The 14,495-nt window shown below is 38.8% G+C and overlaps 1 long non-coding RNA gene across 1 annotated transcript; it reads left to right on the top strand.

The window, feature by feature from the left end:
- Positions 1–2,360: 2,360 nt before the first annotated feature.
- LOC129409480 (uncharacterized) lies at positions 2,361–7,018 on the top strand. Its single transcript, XR_008632429.1, has 3 exons — positions 2,361–2,463; positions 3,859–4,117; positions 5,266–7,018. It is a non-coding gene; the product is annotated as an uncharacterized LOC129409480 (long non-coding RNA).
- The last annotated feature ends 7,477 nt before the right edge of the window (positions 7,019–14,495 follow it).

The following is a 14,495-nucleotide window of genomic DNA, read 5'->3' as shown; positions in this document are numbered from 1 at the left end:
CTACTTACTAACTATCAAGTGTAGCTTAGAAGTCCTATATTACACAAAATTGACTCTTGTGAGCTTTAAGCCATGTTAAAATGCTGTTATGTTCTCAAAAAACATGCCTGAAGTTGCGTTTTGTTTCATTTAAGTAATTTAAGTAATCCTTTGTTACTGATCTATCTCCAAAGCTCAAAATGTCGACAGATCCACATCTCAAGCTGTAACCCCTTGTGATGTCATGAAGCAAGTTAACAGCTACATTTTACCTTTTGTTCATTAGAGTTGGGCAATTCTAGGATTGAAATGATCCAAGTAATTTTAGTGTAGGTGTATGTAGTTTAAAAGATAATGGAACACTTCTGTGATATGCTAGCCTGATTCATCAGATGGTTTCACTTCGTAGAAACTGTCTGACCTCGCAGGGTTACAATTCTTTCACTTGACGGAAGGTGGGTACTTTTTTCATTTAATTGCTGCTATTTGGTCGTGACATATGTAATGCTCACTAACGGGGCTAACTGGTATATTAAGCTCTTCCCAAATTCCTTAGGAAGAAGGGCAATAACGTCTTTCCTCGGGATCTCGGGAATTGTTGCCAACACAGAATGAATGTCTCTTCACTGATTGACTGGTGCCCGGACTCACACTTCCGGGGTTTTTGCGAACCTTCTAGTGTATTCTGATTCCTGACCTAGTCCCTGGAGAGAAATTAAATTGAGCACAGGCACAAGGTGGTGCCAGTCTAGCTAGAAATATGCAGGGTTTGTGGGTGTATATGTGAAAGAAACAAAACACAACTCCAGGTATAGTCCATTGAGATCCACTTGGTCTTCTGATCATTTATGCTATTAGGTTCTTTTTCAGACCAAGAGTTTGCTTTTATACCTGACGGTTTCGACTGTTTACTAGCGATCTTCCTCAAAGTGATCACATGATGTTGCTGTGACGTGTCTGCTGATTTAAACTATAAACCAGTACTTTAAACCGGGACGAGGGGCCTTTTTACTCTCACACACCTGGGATACTGTCCTGAGGAAGTCAGACTGCAGATAGCGCTGCCGTTCTGTCTCAACCATTAGGAAGATGGCACTAAAACCTGTTTAAATCAGCTGCCTGGACACGTCACAGCAATATCACGTGATCACCCTGAGGAAGACTGCTAGTGAATAGTCAAAACTGTCAGGTATGAAAACAAACTCTTGGTCTGAAAAAAATAAAAATAAAAAAAATAACATAATAACATAATAACATACAATTTCATGTATGGTTATGAAGAGAAAACATTATAGCATAGATCAGAAAATAGTGTGATATAGGACCTTTAAACGAGGCAGGCAGCAGTGTACAGCTGATATTATACAGTGTCATACTGCAAACTGATTGCAACGTTTTGAACTAAATTCTAGATATTACATTCATTATAAATACATAACGGAGACATCCACCCACTCTGTTATGCATATGAAAGTGATTTAGTGCATACATGTTCTGTGCAGTATATGCCATAAAATTGCTTCACTATCGTTGCTTTTAAACAAAATGACTTTCAAACAGGGCTGTGCAATTAAAGGTGAACTGTGTAACTTCTCTGGTACAAGTCCAGCACCCGATTGTTTGGATGGAAAAATGCTTGGAGATTGCTTTAACTGGAATGTACCACATTATGGCATTAAACACTGGAAAAAAACAAACAAACAAAAAAACAAAAAACAAAACAATACCTATCTAAATTTAAACGACTTTATTAAGAACATTTTACTTTGTTTGAGTCGATTCAGTTTGAAAAGTAAAACTATCTACCAATGGAATGAAGTGTGTTTTTCTTAATTCAAGCAACATTTAACTTTGTTTCTTATTTTAGATGCCAAAAAGTTTTTTTTTTTTTTTTTTTTTTTTTAAGTGTAGCAAGATGCATTTTCATATTTTAAGTACAAAAAGTCTTAATCCACTGGTAGATAATTTTACTTGACAAGTGGAATTTACTCAAATCATGGTCAAATGTCTTAATTCAAGTCATCTTAACTTGGCTAGATTTAGTTTTTTGGCACTGAACTTGCTCATTTTTTAATTATAGATGTTTTACAATGAAACAATACTTTGAAAAATATGCATTCTACTGTAAGTGGGCCCACCTCTCCACAAATCCGACCTGTGAATTGGCATAGTGTTTGTCTCCATGGAAATTGATAAGTTTAATATCATACTGTGAAAAATTCAAGGCAAAGAAACAACATCGTCACGGTGGCTGACCCTCCACTCAGAAAGTTACACAGCGCACCTGTATTGGAACTGTTTTGTTGTTGTGTTCTTCCAGCCTGCTAGGGGGCGCTAGTTGTGATTTTGATAATATATTTAGCCAGTAGGTGACCAGAAGGAAAACAAGTAGCTTGATAATGCCGATCAGTCCACATGTGTTTTGGTTTTGTTGTTCTATCTGAAGCCATCTCCTCATTTCCAGCCCTTTGAGCGGCAATATGAGTAAGTTTATGTTAAAAATGAATGGTAACCATAGCACTTTGTTATAGTTTGTGGCAATTTATAGACATATTTTGAGATTACTTTTCAGCCAGCATTAACTATTTGGTTGTCTGGATAGTAGCTTTGATGTACAGAATTTATTTTACAGCCTTCTGAATACTTTTTTTGTATTTTGTTACAGTTTCACACTTTTTTGCATTAAATCCTGGTCAAAGACAACACCTGCCTGTTCCTTGGAGGAAGAGAGAGTTTAGCTGGCTGTGAATCTCAATTAGGACAAGGGGTCACGTTGGGTGTAACAGTACAGCAGGGCCCGATCAAGCAGAAGTAAACAGCAAGGCCAAAAATTCAAGTTAATGCATCTGATATAAAAATGTATTCAACAGATAGCATATGTACTCTAGTTTATGAAACTGTTTACCTTTTTTCTATACAATTTTTGGTTCTAAAGTTACATACGTTTTAAACAGACCATGTATGAAACATGGAACAAAAATTATTTCCCAAATTTCAAAGACCTGCAAATCATGTAAATAAATGGATGTATTTCATCATATCTTATGTTATTCGATCTTTGACCTGTTGATGAAGGTACATGATAAAAAAAAATAATTATTTAAAATTATAAAAATTTGCTTGGAAGGACTGACATATTTTATAGAAATAGTTTCCTTTCATTTTGAAGTAATATTAAAGTATTTGGAAGAAAAAAGCTGGCAAATTATGCAAAATCATGCACCTTCTACTTGCTTGCACAAGTTTCCCTCCGTTACTTTTCCCTCCGTTACCATGACCTTTCTTCATAAAAAATCTCATCACTGTTTGTATTTATTGCCCAAAAAGTGCTGCATATTTCATTCCCTCCGTTACCTGACATGGGTTTTTTAATTTTTGTCAATAACCTGAAAGAATATTGCAGGTTTAACTTTACCCTGTTGGAGTGTTAACTCTTTCCTACATTTTAATACCTTACTTATTTCAATAGTCCCTCTAGTTTCTGAATAAGAGCTATTTGAATGTAAAACATCGGCCCCTGTTTCCCTCCGTTACCTCTTGACCAGACCCAGCACCTTTAATCAAAAATGACTGAAGATCGAGATTCAGTCATTTCAGTTTACTTTATGTCAAATGGCATCATTTTAATTGTCTCAGGAACTGTTCAGGAACGTCTGTGAGATTATTTTCTTGTTTTGCTTTTGTCACATTGCCCAGCCTTACATCCAAACACACAAATAGACTGGGGAAATATTGTAGACCTGATTCTTACCTCAACTTAATTCTGCAGTTTCTCAGTGGCCCACCCTGCAGCCTTTCTATTAAGTTTGCTATGCCTGTGTTTCATATCCAAGAAACTCCCAAATAACTTCTGTACCTGTTTGTTTGTTTTTTTCTTAGCTCACTGACTCATGCTTTCGACCTCCAGCGTTGCACAGCTAGTTCCCAACACAAAGGCCCCCGGACCAGATAAAGGATCACTATAACACTTCTCTGTTCCATTGAATGAAACCCCTTTGGACAGCTAATACCCCAGAGAAGATGAAAACGTACAGGCTGGCTCCATTATTGATACAGGTCTGTGCTAGTGGAAGAAGTGGATGCTAATTGTATTATACGCCACAAAGTACTGCACTGCATAAACTGAAATCGAGCCAAGGTAAGATTACTTGAATTACGATTTCTCTTTAATCATGATTTGAGTAAATTTCACTTGGCAAGTAAAATGATCTACCAGTGGAATGAGACTTTTTGTACACTGCAAAAAACAAAATCTAAGCAAGTTAAAATTACTTGAATTAATAAAGTTTTATCACGATTTGAGTCAGTTTCACTTGGCAAGTAAAATGATCTGCCAATGGAGCAAGACTTTTTGTGCTTAAAATATGAAAATACATCTTGCTACACTTAAAATAAGAAGAAATAACAACTTTTTTGCACTTAAAATAAACAAAATTGAATGTTGCTTGAATTAAGAAAACCACACTTATTCAATTTAAGTATTTTTAACTTACCTAGATATAGTTTCTTTTCTTTTTTCTTTTTTTCCCCATTGTACTTATGAAATATGAAAATACATATGAAAATACATTTTTCTACACTTAAAATAAAAACAAATAATAATAATAATAAATACAAATAAATAAATACAAAAAAAAAGAAACTTTTTGCACTTAAGATAAGAAACAAAATTGAATGTTGCTTGAAGATAGAATAGATAGATAGAAGTAAAATGTTCTTAATCTAAGTCATTTAAACTTACCTAGATATTGTTTTTTTTTTTGTTTGTTTTTTTTCCCTAGTGTACTTAGAATATGAAAATTCATCTTGCTTTCTACACTCTTTGCACTTAAAGGTGCACTATGTAACTTTTTGGTTGGGGGTCTGTCACTTGCTTGTTTCCATGGATATGTTATTACTCTGCCTGGAATGTTCCACAGTATAACATTAAACAGCTCTACCTTACATTTATTCAATTACAGGTGGTTTTATAGCTCAAAAATATCTAGAAAAACAAGCATTCTGACTAAGAACGGGATTGCCTTTCCACGGATCTGACCTGTAACTTGGTCTGGTTTGGTCTCCTGTGAAGATTTTTAGGTTTAATGCTGAACTGTGAACCATCCCAGACAAAGTAATAATGGAGAAAAGTCTACGCAATGCACCTTTTAAAATAAGAAACTACATCTAAATTTGCTTTAATTAAGAAAAATACACTTCTTCCATTGTTAGATAAGTTTACTTGTCAAGTTGAATCTACTCAAATACAGTAAACTGATCTTAATTTCAGCTTTTTAACTTGCCTAGATGCGCTGTTTGCAGTGCTGTCCCTGATCTGAACTGAGCCTGGTGGGAATGACAAAAGCTCGGGGAGAGAGGAGGGGTAGAGATATACTGGCTGTCGCCTTACAAGACCCTGGCACCCCATCGCAGTCCTGCCCTTTTCCATCTGACAACTTCATTAATTTTCTGTCATGGTGGCTGTGGTTGATTTTCAGCAGATAGGTTCGACAACAATAGCTGACAAAACTGGATGTAAGATGGATGCCTGGTAGTTGAGTTGCGAGTTGGTTCTTTGTATGAGCACAGAGAAGCGCAAAGGTCCCATTGCACCTGCTCAAATCCACTGCTTCGGGAAACTAGGAAGAAAGTCTTTGTTAGAAAACCTGTCACGATAATTACTATATTGACTTATTGCTCAGTATATGAAAGATGGGAGAATATTTTTGGAGGGTCAGTATTGATCATGTGTACATTTTCTTTGCACTACTTGGAAGTTTTTGGTTATTTTTTTGGCCGTATAATAAGATTTAGAGGTGCACTGTTTAACTTTTTGGTTGGGGGTCCATCACCTGCTGGTTTCTATGAATATTTCATTGCTCGAGCGTTACAAATGTTCCACAATATAACATTAAACAAATGTATCTTATATTTATTCAATAAGAGGGTTTCGGTAACGTGATCATGATGATGCACGAATTTCAGGTGGAGGGCAGGAAGTGAAGACTAACACGACAAACACAGCTTTGGAGAATACAGATATGGAGAAGAGTTCTTATTGTAAGGATTTAGAGCCAGTAGCAAGGCAAAGGTGCGAGCAGTTAATTGACAAATATATTGGACGTGACCCCATCTTATGAAAATGAGTGAAGTAAAAGATTTGCCAACAATCAAGGCAGTGGATATCACGAACTACCTAGTTCTACAGACATCGTTCTACACCAGACAACAGATGAAGGTGTACAAAAGTTTGGAGGCATATAACTTTTTTTGTCAGTGGATGGGTCCACAACCTTGGTGCGAAACACCTTCATGATGATGATCGTTTGGTCTTCGCCAGGGTGAGTGTTTCTCTTATTTTATGTGTATAGACTGTTATGGAAAAAACTGCAGTGCATCAGCAGTAACCTCTATCTGAACTATTTAATGTCAACAAATGTCGTTAGCCGTTAGTCGTTAATGTTTCGTTAATGTTTAGGTAAACCACAAAAAACAATTTAGCTTTGTAACATACCTTTGACGAAGTGGTCACTGCAGACACGAGCATTTGCGGATTCTGCTCCTCCTGACCGCAAATGTAGGTTTGTAATCCACTTTTTATGGTTGTTCTGTCAACTTTTCCCATTTCTGACCTTTGTGGATGACTCTCTTCGGTACTCTAAAAAAAACGCTTTTCCTTCTCTCGGTTAGAAAGATTGGCACAGCCGTAAACTACACAACACATAGACATTTTCCAGACAAAGACGCAACAGTGTTTCACAAGCTTCCTCCAGTCAGTTCACTTCCTGCCCTCCATCTGATTTTGCGCACTGACAACCGTAGCCCTGTGACGTCACGTGAAACCCAGCTATTACTGGAGAAATACTTAGAAAAACACACATTCTGACTGTGAACGGGGTTGCCGTGACTTGGTATGGTAACTTGGTCTGGTTGGGTCTTCATGAAGATAAAAATGTTTAATCCCATACTGTGAAACATTTCAGACAAAGTAATAATAAAGCATTTGAAGGGCCCTCCAAAAGAAAAGTTTCACAATGCAGTTTTGATTCAGGTCATTTTAACTTCAACTAGACTTTTCTTTTTGCACCGTAGCACATTGGAATAAACAGGCATTGATGCACAAATTGATTTTTCGGAGTCTTTACTTGATTTGACCCTTTTCAAAATACACCTGTCCTTATAGAGGGCTTTGTGTTGAACAGGGAGGTGGAGCAGTCCCTGGGCTTATTACAATGAATCACCCCACTCTGCTTGCCAACAAACAACCACAATCATGGGAATATGTAGGGAGGATCTATCACGCCAGGCCTAAACATAAAACCAGCAGTCAAATTTGTCTCCCCAAGGTGACGTGACTCCATCATAGCCACAGCTTTTCTCTCGGGGATGAGGGATGCCAGGGTTTTCACTATAACTAAGAAGGGAGGTGATTTATTTTGATTTTTAGCGTTAGAGTGGCAGCAGGTTCTATTTATGTCTGCACCGCCAATGGAGGAACAGCAGCAGCATGACAGATGCGTGTTTTTAAGAAGTTTCTCTGGCACTGACACCAAAAGCAATGATGACAAGTTTGCATTAACCTTTGCGACCAAGTAAAAGTGATGGATTCTGCAGAGGAGCTTAACCTGACACATATCTGTAAAGAATTCAAAGCTGCTTCTAAAATGCATTCCCTGGACGCAGAACGATGATTTTAATGTTAAAATTTAGTGTTTTTTTCTCATTGGGTATATATTACATGGATATACTAAAGACGATGTTGTCAGTATGCATGTACTGCCACCAAATGTTAATGTTTTTCTTAATATGTGGTAGGAAACAAACTGCATTTAGTCATATTTTAATGAAAGTATTCAAGAAAAAGACCCAGAGCAAAGCAATAATACATCTAACCACAGATATACAAGTTACTCTTTGTGCAAGAACAAAACCAGGTTTAATCGTACAAGAATCAAAGTCTCTACTCAAAGTCAGTGGCTCAATGACCATTTGCATCCCCTCTACAATAAATACTAACTACTATTAAAACCCCTTTATAAAATGAGACAAATTACAATGGTTTGCCGTTGAAGGATACATTCTCATATCAAAAATGAACTGTATGTATCTACCTGTTGGCTATCACTGATCCAATAGTTGCTTTGACACTGACACAGACTGCATTTTAGAGGAAGGTCTTTTCACTGTTGAGGACAGAGCAAAGTAGTGCAAAAGGAGCACATTTCCATTTCAGCACCACATCAGAAGGACAGCTCCCTTCAAGGCTACAGAGCCAGGGTACTAGCGGTTTGTGTGAGAACTAAGGACTTTCTAAACACACACACACACAGAGCAGTCTGGCACTGTGGGCGCATGGGATGGCAGTTGCATCCTTGAATTCTAAATTGAAGGTCTAAATATTTCATACTTTCCACAAAATATACTGAAGCATTATTGTAGCACACATGTACACGTGCTGCATAAGGCTGATTCAAAGATTGTGGATGAGAAAATAAGGTGTGTGCAGTTTAACATTATAGCTATAGAAAGTCTCACACATGAAAGCCTTACTCCTATATTTGCAGAGGATAAAAAGCAATACTCTTTCTATCTGAGGTAGTAAGCCTGCTGCCCGCGCTCTCAAGGGCGCGCGGCAAAGGCAAGCAGAACCACACGAGTACGCGCGTCTGTTCCTTCTCTTTAAATCCATGCGTAATTTGACATATTTCGGTAAGACCAAAGAGATAGGGACAAACCCAAAAGCAACACGTACACTTCATTTAGACCACGTTAATAAAACCGAATGAAAAACTGCCAGTTCACAATAATTTCACAGAAAAGCTTCAGAGTGGCTCCCTTATTACATTTAAACACTAACTTACTTGTTCATGGAGACGGGGACGTGAGCAGGATCCGGGTTTTTAAGACGGTGGACGATGCCTCTCCTTCTCCTCCCCCCCCAAAACGGCATTGAAAAAAAAGAAAGAAAGAAAAAAAGACATCCGCAATTTTCAGGCAATTTTGCTGAATCCGTACCGATAGATTTTCGTCAAATGCATCGTGTTTTCCTCGCCGTATGTAATCCACAGAAACAGTTTAGATGGCTGGCTAATAACTCTTAGAGATCACAACGCATTCCGCTTTTCACGGGAGGAACCCACAAGTGCCACACAGTGAAAGGGGGAAAAAACTCCCCAAAACCAGCGAAGCTTCGAGCCAAAAGGGGAATCAAGTGAAAGAATTTGGTGGTGTCACAATGCAGCGTCCTTTTTCAGCCGAGAAAGACGCAAACGACCAGCGCAGTCAAAGTTATTAGGAGACTAGCGGATGCACATTATGTTAGCGACCAGGTCTTTGTAATGTGCAACTTTAATTCTTCATGGCATCAGTGATTAGATTTCACGTCACAACCCAGTGCGCACAGCAAATAGCTTTCCTTTACCTGTGAAAGTCCATGCGTAAAACACCCACTATCTGATCCTGATATTACCGTAATAAAGTTGTGGATCATTTCTTTCTTTCATCCAAACCATGTGAAAAAAAGGTTACGCGGAAAATCCAACGCGTATCTCCAAAAAGCCTCACAGCATGGCCCAATTGTTACACGTTTCCTCGTATAGATCTCCCTGAAGTCCGTCTAGATCCTATAGTTCACATCTCGTTGCTGGTGCGCTCCAAATGCTGCGTTATCCAGCACCGTGGCGAACGTAAAGCTCCTTTTCTATCCACAAACACGGCGAAGGAGCTCCGTTTACCTTCCCCTCGTCGTCCGCAGTGTGTGTTAAAGCCGCTTCAACAGAGATGTGATCGCAAATGACCCTCTTCTGGTGTCCAACGCACGGACAGCATCCTCCGGTGCGCGGTACAGAGCAGCCTCTGCGCGCTATAGCCCGCTTCTATAGACACTCCAAAGCTCCGGCAGCAGCAGAGGACGGACGCGGAATTGATAAGTGCACGAAGGGACCATCATGTAGGTTACCTCCCACTGACAAGCACCTCTCCTCGAGTCAGACCGGTCCGTCACTCACTGCAGTGGGACTGGAGGCAGTCTTCACTCGCCTTTTTTTCCCCAGTCTTCAACTTCAATTCAAAGCCCCAGCATCATATGAAACGTATAGATTTTCCCTTTTATCCATCGGTCAGTTTTTTCTAATAGCGAAAAAAATCAAATGGAAATCGTTGCCAAAAGCGCGCGTCTGTGCATCCGTGTGAGATTTAGAGAGAGATTCCTCCCATGCGAGTAGGACACGACTGCCACCTACCGACCTCCCCTTATGCGCCCGTGCAGGACCAGAGCAGGGAGAAATAATAAGTGTGATAGTGGCCTCGGGCTGATTGTCGCATAGGAGCAATGTCCCATGACACACCACGTTTCATTTGGATAGACGATGGAGACAAAGTGCGGATTAAAATGCTCAGGGGCGCCATATGAGAGATAGGTGCACTGTTGTTTTATAGGGATGAAAAGTAAACACTGTGTTGCCAAGTTATGGCATTGGTTAGAAGGGCAGACACTGTCAAAACAACCTGTGGATCCAGATTTACTACAGGGATTTAAATGTACATGGCACATTCACTGAATCCTGTGATGATAAATCGAATTCCATCGCCTAATTGAAATGATGGAACAAGCGCTGCACTTTTAAGGCTGATATAAGAACGCGTGACCATTCCATATGATTTGTCAATAGTATCTGGGTCACATGGAAGCACAGCGTGAAGACAGAGGTGCCAAGCTCTGAATTACAATTCACTATAGACTACTAGGACACTCCCCGGAGGCAATACAAGTCCCATCCAATCAATGACAATATGCTAACAGCACCCAAAGGAATTTTGCCACTCACCCTAAAAGGACGTCAATAAATGTGAAGCGATAAGCAAGCTCACGACTCCAACTAGTGGTAGTAGTCATGCAGCTCCTGCCAAGTTTTAAAGGGTCCATATTGTGCTATTTTCTGATCTATGTTGTAATGTTGCATCCTCATCAAAAACATACAGCACGTGGAGTTGTTTTATTTCATTCAGACACAAAAATCCTGCTTATGTAGGCTGAGTTCTTCTTTCAAACAGAAAACACCGTTCCACCTTGTGATGTCATGTGGCAATACAGGAAGTGCTCCACTGTTTACTAGAATAATATGGATAATTTCAGCCCTGTAACTGCCCATTGGTGCTGAACATAACATGAAACCTACCTATTTTTGAGCATTTTTAGCTTTGTAGAGGTAGACAGATCAATAACAAAGAATTATTTAAAGATGTGAATGAAACAAAACACAACTTGAGGTATGTTTTTGAAGAGGTAACAATTATAACATGGCACCGTACCATTTACCATTTAAAAGCTCACAAGAGTCAATTTTGCATAACATAAGTCCTTTTGGCACATGGTAAAAACAGAATGCTACATTAGAGATTAGATCAATGATTTAATAAATACTTAGCAGAGGAGCAGACGCAAGACATAATAAAGCATGCACACATCCTTATTAATAATTCTTAAAGGTGCACAATGTAATTTTTTTCTGATGAAGAGTCCGCCACCTGCTTGTATCAATAAAAATGTTATTTCTTTGCCTGGAATGTTCCACAGCCATGGTACAGGTCACGCCGGGTAAGAATACATGTTTTTCACAGTATTTTTGAGCAATAAAAACACCTATAATTGGACACACTCAAGTTAGATAAAATGAAACATTCCGGGCTAAGCAATAATAATACATTTCCGTAGAGAGAAGATGGTTGCCAGCGGTAACCAGAAAGCTTCATAGGAAACCTTTAAGCACTTTCTTATGATGTTCACACAGATGCATTCATACTGGAAATGAATTGCCAACCAAAATACAACCAAAATATATTGAATTGCTTCTGTGCAGATTCCAAACTGCAGTCACAATAATCTAGAGAGCAATTCAAAGTAAGGGCAGTCAAAGTATTCGGTATAGGTGAATTGTAGCTTCATGGAACCCAGAAGCCATACGGTTAGAATATCTCAAATATTTCAACAACGGGAGTATTTTTATTCTCAGTCTTTTTTCTGACACTTTAATATTCAGCTTTTTCTTCATTTGATGTTTCCTTTAAGCTCAGTCAAGATTGATTTATCCTTTTATTGTGCATCAGCTGAAAAGTTTTTGGATAGTGTTATCAGTGGCGAGCAGATGCACACGTGTATTGTGCTTGGAGATGGGGGGGGGGGTACATTTCCAATAGAAGCAGGTTGAATGTAGGCTTCAAATGCTTCTCCCACGGACTGGTAAATGAAGATACAAGACAACATTTGGATGCCAGACGAGGGCATTTTGGTCCATCTAGCTGTCAACATCGCAACTCATCTCCGCAACCGCCCGGGGCATTGCATCATTCATCAGTCTTCATAACTGTCGGCTTGCCCGCTCCTCGGTGTCTGGCATATACTGTGGTGGTAAAGAGCACCACCCTATTGCGTTTTCTCTCAGTCGATAGAAATATTAAAGGTCCCACATTACAAAAATTGAGTCTTGTGAGCTTTAAAGATGCACTGTGTAACTTTTGGTGGAGGGTCCGTCTCCAGCTTCTCTGCATGAAGATGTTGCCTAGAATGCTCAACTTTAATCAATCATTCAATTAACTTTATTAATTCCAAAGGTCAGTTTAGTTCACACATCTCTGGCCGTGCGCGATTCATAAATAAAGAAAATAAAATCTAATATTGGTAACACAACACAATACAATACAAAAAGTACAGTTCAAACCTCAGTGCATCAAGGACATAACAAATTAACTTTCCATTTAAAAGCTTTATGGCTGAAGGAATAAATGATTTAGCGTAGAGGTTGGTCTTTTGTTGTGGGGTGACATATCGTTTCCAGGAGGGCATTTGCACAAACTGTGAGCGCAGTACATCGTTAGGCCAGCTCAGTATGGCCTTAGTCTTTTGGAGCACCCGATGTCTCCACACAGAGGCCAAATCCTCCATCTGATTTTGCCACACACTTTTACTCTCTGGTTCTGATTGTTCTTATCTTTCACAGATAAGAACAGTCTGAACTGAACTTAATTATACTTAATGATTTCTCCAGAGACAGCCGGTGACGTCACAGGATCAAGTTACGTGTCAAATCAGTGGAGAGGCGATCCCACTCACTGTAAGAATCCACGGATTGAATAAAAAACACATGTTACTGAGTAAATGCAAGATGGATACGTCTATTGCCATATCAGGGCATTTCAGACCAAGCATTAACATCTCCATGAAGACAGTCCACCAGAAAAGTTACACAGTGCACCTTTGAGCCTTGTTAGAATGTTGTTACCTCCGGAAAAAAACCTTGCTGGAATTGTGTTTTGTATGAGTAATCATTTATTATTAGTCTGTTTCTGTTCCACCTTATAATGTCATGTAGTGGTAGTTTTCAAGTTAACAGCTCCTTTTACTTTTAGTTCAATAGAAATAAGCAATTCCAGGGCTGAAATTATCCAAATGTTTCTAGTGAAGGTGTATTCAGTTTAGAAACACATTGGAGCACTTTATTACCAGGTGGAACAAAGTGTTTTCAGTTGGAGAGAAGAATGCAGCCTAAATATGCAGGATTTGTGGGTTAAATATTGTTGTGGTCCAGACCAAGACCTGTCCGAGGGTCCCGAGACCAGGACAAGACCAAGACCTCTGAGAATCGAGACCAAGACCATGGCCCATCGAGATTAAATCGAGACCATCTTTATAATTTTCTTTTTTTTTCTTTTTTTTTTTTTTACAGTTATTTTGGCACTTTACATCAATGTTTTTATAAATCTATTTGCACCAAGTCCAAGTGCCTTCAAGACCAAGACAAGAAGCGCTTTGAAGACCGAGACAAGACCGAGTCCAAACGCGAATGAGTCCAAGACGAGACCAAGAATGAAAAAAAAACAGTCTCGAGTACTACGGCACTTGTGTTAACCATGTGTGAATGAAACAAAACATAACTCCAGGTATGTTTGTGATGAGGAAACTGCATTATCACAGATCAGAAGATAGCTTAAACTGGTCTCATTTGGGTGCATTTTCACTTTGCATTTCCCCCTGCTCTGATCATGTAAGCCTGTTCAATAATATGGACCTCCGCTGGCTTCTCCAGTCAGCACATAAGTCTGTTTATATCATATTGATTTGGGGTTTGCGCAGATTTGAGCAATTCATGTGTGAAACAGTTCAAGATGCATTAGACCTCGTGCTTTAAGTCATATTATTGGATCTTTGAAGTAGTATGTAATGGGTTTTTCAGTTGAAGGAAAATTACCTGTAAAAGAGACTACTATTGGGGTTTAGTGGGTAATTACAAGTATGTCTAGTCTATTGGCTTTTTGCATGTGGGGATCTGGGTAGATAAGAAGTTGGCAATGATTTTACTTTGAGCCAATCCAAAGCAAAGAAGGTTAAAAGAAAAAAATAGAGCCAGACACTTTGAGGATATATTTCTATGTATATCGTTGAATTTACATGTTTCTCTTTGAACATGCAAAAGCAAATACAGAAATGTGAGGATTTTGACTTTCATTTAAAATAAGTGGTGCCAAGGAAGAGATTTTATTTA

The sequence above is a fragment of the Boleophthalmus pectinirostris genome, unplaced genomic scaffold (assembly GCF_026225935.1).
Source record: "Boleophthalmus pectinirostris isolate CB_2022bp ecotype Guang Dong unplaced genomic scaffold, ASM2622593v1 HiC_scaffold_2, whole genome shotgun sequence".
Lineage (NCBI taxonomy): Eukaryota > Metazoa > Chordata > Actinopteri > Gobiiformes > Gobiidae > Boleophthalmus > Boleophthalmus pectinirostris.
The sequence above is the reverse complement of the archived record's forward strand: the minus strand, read 5'-3'. Positions and strand labels throughout refer to the sequence as shown.